We start from the raw sequence: 8,215 nt of genomic DNA, 5'->3' as shown, positions 1-8,215 counted from the left end.
GGCGCAGGGCTCCGCTCGTGCAGGCTGCACCCCCGGGGTAGGGGGGAGGGCAGCGTGCGGGCCCACCCCCCGGGAGCATGGGTCACCCTGGGGGGGCAGAGCAGGGGGGGCTCCCTCCGTGGCTGTAGGGAGCAGGTGTCCCCCCCGGGGGGGCACGGAGACCCCCGGAGTGCAACCCATGGGGCTGCTCTGGGGCAGGATGCACCTCCTAGCCCGAGGGGGGGTGGCAGTTACGGGGACCCCCGAGGTTTGGAGGTGCTCTGGGGGAGTGTGGGGCAGACTCCCCCAGGGGTGCAGGGTGCTACACCCCAGTGAGGGATACCCCTGTTTTCCCCCATTTTTAGGGCTGGGGGGATCCCCTCGGGRGCTCCCCTGTGCTCTCCCCACTTGGTGCTGGAGCAGCCCAGCAGCGAGGTGCCCCGTGGGGGTCCCTGTCCCGTCCCCGCACATCCCTCGCTCCGGAGGCCTTGGGGCCGGTGGCGGTGGTGGGACGCGGCTCAGCGCTCCGGCCGTCCCGGCGGCATCCAGCTCCCGGGGCGCGAAACCCTGCCGGGGGAGTTGTACAACTTCCCTCGCAGAGCGCTCCGCGGAGCGCCGCCGGGATGTCRCGGCCCCCGGAGCCAGCTGAAAGGGCGCTCCGGAGGCTGGGACGCGCGCTGGGCCGGTCCCCTCGCCTTTGTCAGCAGAAAGRGCCATCCCGAGGCGGAAACGGGCTCCGGCTCCGAGCCGGCGTCGCGGGCAGCGAAGGGGCTGGCGGGGGGCCGGTGCGCGCCCCGAAGCCGCCTCCGCGGGGTGGAGATCAAAGGCCCGAAGTTTTCCCGGAGCCGGGCGCTCTCCCCCTTGAAGGGCAGAGCTGCGTCGTGGAGATTTACAGCTCTTTTCCCTGCGCTCCCGTCTCTTTATTGTACAGCCTTAACAAGCCTGCTGGGCTCTTAAATTTAACCTTTTCAGGGGCTGCGGTGGGGAAGCTGCCCGGAGATTGGCGGCATCCACCTGCGGTCCCCGGGCTCCCGGCCGCTGAGGGATGTTTTGTGGCCTTGGGAAGCCGCAGCCGGCCCCGCGTGGCCGTGGCATCGGGCTCCGTGCAGCCCCGCGGAGCCGGGAAGCAGCTCGTAGGTGTGTGCGCTTCCATCCGGCTCGGGGCCGGCCCTCGGGAGACAGCGAGCCGGGTCCCCTCCGAAAAAAATGTTCTCTGGGGTTCCCGGGCCGCCGCCGAGGCGGTGCAGGCTGCCCGCCCTGGGCTGGGGGCATGTTTCCCGGCCTCCCTTGCCCTCCGCTCRCTCCGAGTTTCCTTCGTCGCCTCGTGGATCCCTGCGGGGCGCCTTGTCTCTCCTCCTGCCCAGCCGGCACGCCGGGAATCGCCGTCTCCTTCCAGCTCGTGAGCTCTGCGGAGAGCCAGGGCTGGGCTGCGCGGCCTGATGCCGTGGGCGCCCGCTGCCGTCGGCTCTCCCTGGGCTCCCCGGTCCGGGTTCGGCGGCTCTGAGCCCGCCGAGTGCCCCCCGCGCGGGCCGCCGGCCGCCCTCGCCTCGGACGCCGTCTGCTCTGGCGGTCCCCGATCGGGGCAGGGCCAGGCGGTCGCAGCGGGGCTCCCGTCTCGGCGTCGCGCCGGAGGAGACGGAGGCACYGCGGGGCTCTGATCTTTCCTGCTCTTCCCCCCGCCGGCATACGGGATGTGCGGGAACTGCGAGCGTGTAATCTGCTCCTCTAGACATGATGAGGATTTAGTCTCCCATTAATGAGCTCTGCACGAAGCTGCTGAGCGGAGAGAATAGACCCCCTGGAGCTAACTCGGCTCGATAGGATTGGCGCGCGGGCCCCTCCGTCGCGGGACGCGGCCTAAATATCCCCGGCAGCTGGCGGAGGGCTGCAGGAAGAGCCTCCCGGGCCCTCGCTTGCTGGCTACCTCCCTCGGCCCCTGCTTGGCTTTGCAGCTCATCCACTGTTTGTGCAGGATGGGCTGAGTTAGCTGCAGGCTGCTGCGTCTCGGCCGCCTCCAGGGACAGATGCCCGGCTCTGGCTTGCTCCGAGCCCGCTGCGGTGCTGGGACAGGGTTTTTCCTTGCGTTGGATGACCCTGAGGTGTAGGAAAACAGCGGGAACGGCCCCCAGCTGAGCAGAGACCAAACAGCGTGTCCTTCGGCAGCGGGAGCAGATAGCAACGTTGTTTGCCTAGCCCAGCTGATGGACCTGGYGCTTGCAGCTCGCCAAAAATCGCAGGGTGATAGGGACCCCTCGTGTGCGGGACGAACGAGGGGGGAGCATCCCRCCGACGGGCAGCGTGGCCGGGGCGGGCTGCAGCTGACGGACGTGGCGTGGTCCAGGCCCTGCCGTGCAGACGGTGCAGGGGAGGGGACAGGCTGCCCCGTCCCGAGGGAGCCACCGGCAGAGCCCGAGCCAAAGCCTGGGGCTCCCGTTCGGCTCCGCGGATCTGTGTCGAGTGAGCTGTGTGCTGGAAGCGGGCCCGCAGGCCGTGCCGGGATGCGTAGGGGGGTGGTTACACGGCCGGGTCCTGCTCGGGCGCGAGCCTTGGGCTGCCTGGGAGGTCTGGGCTYGGAGAGGCTCTTCCTGCGGGCTTTGGAGACAGGAGCCTCCAGGCCGCGGCGGAAATGCTGTCGGGGAGCAGCTCCATGCCGGCTGGCCAAGTGCTCTGAGATGCTGGCTGCCCACCTGACTCCTATTAAGATCTTGTTTTCACTTGTGAGCTTGAAATCTGCCTCGTATTTGCTGTAATTTGGCCCAGAGCACGCCTTGGATCAGGCAGCCCGGCCTGCCGGATGCAGCCCCGGGTGCCTGGCGGGAGGAAGGGCTCGGTGCGGGGAGGGAGGGCTCCAGCCGGGCGCCTGGGGCTCRCGGGGGCAGCGGGCTGATGCACTAACCTCTCACCCTGGGGACCTGTTAACAAAGAAAATGAATAGCCGCCGATCGCAGTCCCTGGAGGCTACTGCAGCCGCCGTGTAATTTGTTGCTTGATACGGGGCTGGGAGTGACGGGGAATCTGCTGCGCAGGCAGCTGGGGCCGACCTCCCCTCCTCGGGGCGCCTGGGAGGTCTCGGCCCCGGGGCGGCAGGGCGCGCGGTGGGCAGCGGCTGTCTTATCGGTTCTCCGCCTAAAGCAGTTTTGTGGCAGCCCTGGGCTGCCCCCGTCCCGCGGGGAGCGGGACCGAGCCTGCGGCAGTCAGCCTTCGCGTCCCTGAGCGCAGGGTGCCTCCCGGGAGAGGCTTGGGCGCCTTTGCCAGCGGTTTGGGGATGTCCTGGGGCTCAGGAAGGGGTCAGCCGCAGGCTCCCGGGGCCTGGCACGTGGGCCGTGGCCTATTGCATAAGGAAACGCTTCGAGCATTTCAGTCCGGGTGCGCGGGGCAGAGCCTGGAGGCCGCTGGCAGAGCATCCTCAAACTCATGCTGTGAGTCAGAGCCCCTTGTCCAGGCTGGGAGCGCAGTTTGGGGTTTTCACAGCACTTCTGAAATGCCTGAAGGGAGAACAGGGCACGGGGAGGCCCCGGGGGAGTGAACTGCGGCGGGCGGGTGCGAGGAGCCTGCCCGCAGCCCCCCGTGTGCCCCTGCGCCGCCCCAGGCAAGGGCAGCGCGCAGGGATCCCGCCCGCGCGGCCTCCCTATCGCTGGATCGTCGAGCACGTGGCAAGCAGGCGTTGTACGCTCCGCTTGGCAAAGCTGCCCCCCCTGGGGCTGCTGCCCGGGGGATCCCGGCTCTCGCCGACGGCGAGGGAGGGGACAGCGGTGGCAAGGCGCCCCTCCGACTTCGCTTCCCGGTGCAGGGAGGCACGGCCTCTCCCGAGACGACGAGCCTGGGCATGCTGCCGGAGCGCTGCCGGCCCGGGCTTCCTTGGGAAGATGCCTGCAGGCCCCGGTGTGTGGCTTTGGCTGGGGAAGYCACAGCTCCAAGTCACTCGAATGTCCAGCTCTCCTGGTTCTGCCTCCTTTCCCTGGAAAGCCGCGTGGTGCTGTGACCGCGAGCTCAAACCCGGGCAGGGCCGTGCTCTGCTCCTCGCAGGGGACTGGATGTTGGAGTGGCAGCRAGGTAAAAACCACTTGTTTATGAATTTTTGCAGCCACTGTTTGGATGACACAGTTCCTGCCGAGCCATATTTTCACTCCCACGTTTCCCCCGTGCCAGCAAAGGTGGTTGTGCAACGGCATGGTGAGCTGAGCTGGGTGCGAGCAGCTCCTGGGCTCACGCAGCGCCAGCGCCGTGCCCCGATGAGAGCCCGTGGCCAGCTCCAGGTCGCCGCCGCCGCTCCGGGGCTGGCTCGGCCCGCAGTCGCGCTGGGGTGGCCCTGCGAAGGGGACCTGCAGCTACCAAGCCAGCGCTGAAATGCAGCCTGGTGGGTGGCTCGGAGCAGCGGGCAAGTGTGCAACGAAGCCACGGAGGCCTGCTTGCTTGTGTGCAAGCTGGGCCAGAGCTGTAACCCTGCAGGCTGCTGGAGACGCCCACTGCTTACGCCGTGGGTGCGCGCAGGGCTGAGCCAAGTGCGGGAGCGCGTTTCCCCCTGTGCCATCCTGTCCTGGGGGGGTGCCGGAGGCTCCCGGCTGGGGCAGGGATCGCCAGCCGCCCCGCGCTCCAGCGGGGCCGCGTCCCTCGCGGTGGGGCTGGTCGGGGGCCGCCCTTCGTGCGAGGCTGTTGCAGAACATCCTGTGCACGAAGGGCTCTGCTGGTCTCGGCAGTGCCAAAATATGCAGGAGAGCTATGGGACGGATCTGCGCACGCTTTGCGTTGCAGCTTGTAATTGCGCTGATGACATCCTAGGTCTGCTCTGCATTACGTCTTGGCAGGCGAGCTGGCCGGTGTCGGCGTCGGGAGGGGGCAGGAGGCCGGCGGCCAGCCCCACCGCTGCTGCGYTCTGTGCTCGTCCCGGTCCCCCATCCCTCTCTGAAGGCCCGGACAGTCTGGGAACGACCGCTCTCCTGGTTAACTTCTTCTGCTGAAGTGGAGGTTTGGCTTTTAGCAAGGTAACGTCCTGGCTGCAGGCCTGTGCTCAGGCCTCTTGCTAGCTTGGACGGCCTCTGCTTGGCCGGAGGTCGCCCCCGCCGTGCCTTTGGCCGAGGTTTCGGGGAGAGTGCCTGATGCCTGGGAGGAGGTTGAGCTCTTGGAGGCATCAGTCTAAATCGGTTCGTGCCGGGGTGTTTCTTGGCTGGGCGAGGTTGGTGGGGCAGAGCGGTCCTGCCAGAGCTGCCCCGCCGTCCTTAGCGTCCTTCCTGCTGGAGGCAGGTCCCTGTCTGACTGCGGCGCCGTGGGTCTYGCCGGCGGGGCCTGGACCTACAGCGTATCCCTACGGGAACCGCTTCCATGGGGCACCACGGGAGGCGCAGCCGGGGCAGCGCTGCGGGTCCCGTGTAGGGKACGACCCTCGGTGACGAGCGCCCGTCGGCTGTGCCGGCTCCGGCTCCGGTCCTGGGGTGTTTTGTGCCCAGCAGCCCAAATCCGGGCTCTGCTGCGCGGAGCTTTGCACGCTCGGCACGCAGGAGCCGGGCTGGGCTTTGGAGCYGGCTCGCCAGGGAAGCCGGCCAGGCCCGGGCCGTGCGAAGGGGAGCCGGGGGAGCCCCCGGCAGGCTCTGGGGCCAAGTTGGATCCGTCTCCCTGCCGCTCCCTTCCCCTCCTGCTGAAGGGCTCCCGGGGGCCGCGGGCCTGGAGCTGGGCTAGCGGCATCCACAGCTGCGCTGCGTGGGCCACGGAGGCCCTCGAGCCGCCCCGAGGGGCTGGAGAGGCCCTGCCTTGGCCGGGGGGTTTGCCAGCTCCCCGTTTGACCGGGGAGGGGGTCTCGCTCTTCCTGGCAGTGCTTCTCGACCGCCTCCGGTGCCGCCCGGGGACGCGGACGGTCTCCATCGCCAGAGGACCGGTATGGGGAGGATGGGGGTGCTGCGGGGCTCCGATCGCTGCTCTGACCTCCCTGTCTCCCCCAGACGGTGGAGCACGGCTTCCCCAACCAGCCGAGCTCCCTGGCCTACGACCCCAAGCTGCGGATCATGGCTATCGGCACCAAGTCGGGAGCGGTGAAGATGTATCCTTTCCTTCGGCGCTGGCCTCTCCGGGCTGCCCCGCGCGGGCGAGAGGTAAGAGCTCTCGCCGTCTTCCCCCAATCCCAGCGGAGGCGGCGGACGGCATCGGACGCGGCGGCAGCCTCCCYGGGGGAGACCGGGCGACGCTGGGGCCGGGCGGCCCTCGGCCGCGTCCGTCTGCAGCAGCTGGCCTGCATCTGGCCCGGGCCGCGCGTCTCCGGGGGGAAGGGGGAAATGCGGGCGCGGAGAAGGGAGTGGGTGGGGAGCGGGAAGAAACTGCTGCGTCGTCTCAAACGCCTGATTTATGAATGGAGTCGTCCTCAGCTTGAAATAGCCGCGCCGTAAACTCCGCCGCGGAACAGGGCCAGAGGGAAAAGGCCCCGCGGATGCGGGGAGCCAGCGTTCCCGGCCGGAGGGGGCTGAGCCACGCAGGCGAGTGAAGCCGGGGGTGCTCAGCACCCTGTCCCCGCACCCAGCCCCTCTGTAAGGGAAAGGACTGGTGCAGAGGAGCCCGCCTGCCTGGGGAATGCCGACTGTGGGTTGAGGATGAAGGGCAGAAGCTGCTGGGGAAAGATCTAGGCTGGGGAGCTGGGAACAGCCAGCTGGGGGRAAAAGCTGTTGTCACATCTCTGCCCAGGGGAAGGTGACCCTGGTGCTAGCAAGGGCTCATCTGTCGGCGTCCCGGGGCTYGGCTGGACAGCGTTTGGGTCGAAAATGCGGCGGCTTTGTGCAACAGCAGGATAAACCCTGCAGCCACCGCGAGGGGTGGCCGGATCTCCGGGCTGCCCGGCCTGGGGTGCCGGGATGGAGGTGCAGGGCTTGGGAGATGCAGCCCCGCGGGAGGAATGTGCCCGGTCCCCGTGACGCGGTGCCTCCGGCCGCTCCGGGAAGCGGCAGCGGGGAGGAGGAAGGGGGGGGGACACTGGGATGCCCGGGCGCCGGGTGGCCGCACGTAGCCAGCAGCCGCCGGCGCGGAGCGGCGCTGGCAGAGCTCCACGGGGCCTGGCAGGGCTTTGTTGCTCGCTGCRTGTAAAGAGACTTCAGAGGGCTGCTGGCGGGCGGCCAGGAATCGATTTGTCCCTGCGCTCGGAGGCCCCGCGCTGCAGGAATGTGGGGTGGGCGTTCGGCTGGGCCCGGATGGAGCGGGGAGGCGCGCGGGCGGCTGCGGCGTGGTCCGGGACGCCTCCTGAGCGGATCCTCCCCTCCCCCAGACCGGCGGCCCCCGGAGCTCCCTTTCTCCTGCCTCCGGAGCACAAAGACGGTGTTTCTCCGGCCCGGGTGCCAGCCCAGCTGCGACGCTGCGGGCCGCTTGSCCCCCGAGCGGGGCTCAGGGCCACCAGCCGCCCCAGGGCTCCTCGGAGGAGGGCTCAGATGCGGTGATATTTCAGGGGACCGGCCGGCTCCATCCCTGGATCCCAGCGGCAGGGATCTGGCAGGGAGAGCAGGAGCAGTGTGGTGCCCCATCTCCCATCACGTTCTTGCCTGCCCCATGGCGCGTGAGCTGCCCCGGCAGTGCCATCCCCATCGGGTCCCGCAGCACCAGGGGCAGCTCAGCCCTTTCTGCAGCCCCTAGCGATGCAAAGACTGTTCGTATGGAGCTGGAGCTGGACCAAGGGAAGATCCCAGTGTTTGSCTGGGATCCTCCTCCGTGCCCAGGGCGCTGCGAGTGCCGTGCGCTCGGTTTCGTGGGTGATCTCTCCGAGGGAGCTTGTTTCCAGGCCTCCCTGGGGTGCTGCCTCTAGCTGGCCTGTCCCCCCTCACGTGCAGGACGTGGCTGTGCCCTGTCCCGGGCTGTGCCGTGCGGTGCAGCGGCTGGCGCGCTGGCCCGGGACCCCCTGCCCGCCCCTCCGCTCACCAGGGAGCCGCGGCTCCGCCAGCTGCGCTCCCTGCCGCCGCGCTCCCGCGGGCGGTGGGAGACGACAGACATCCGCTCGCTGCGGCTACCGGCCTTTCCCGAGCCTCGGCCGCTTCCTCCGGGCCCCGCTCCTGCTCCTTCCTCCCAGGGGCAAGCGGCTGCTGGCTGCCGTTCGGAGGAGCAGGGCTGGGAACTGGGCGGGCGATTTGGCCGGGAGCTCCTGTTGGAGAGGGGTGTCCGACACGGGCACTTTTATTTGGGGTCGCAGGACGGCGTTCCCCCTTGGTGGGGGGGTGAGGCTCTGCAAGGCGGTGACACCCCAGCAGCCTCTCGCTGCTGCGTCCGGGCTCGG

Source organism: Rhea americana, unplaced genomic scaffold (genome assembly GCF_003343005.1).
Source record: "Rhea americana isolate MKP2758 unplaced genomic scaffold, rheAme1 scaffold_181, whole genome shotgun sequence".
NCBI classification, from domain to species: domain Eukaryota; kingdom Metazoa; phylum Chordata; class Aves; order Rheiformes; family Rheidae; genus Rhea; species Rhea americana.
This window is presented reverse-complemented; position numbering follows the sequence as displayed.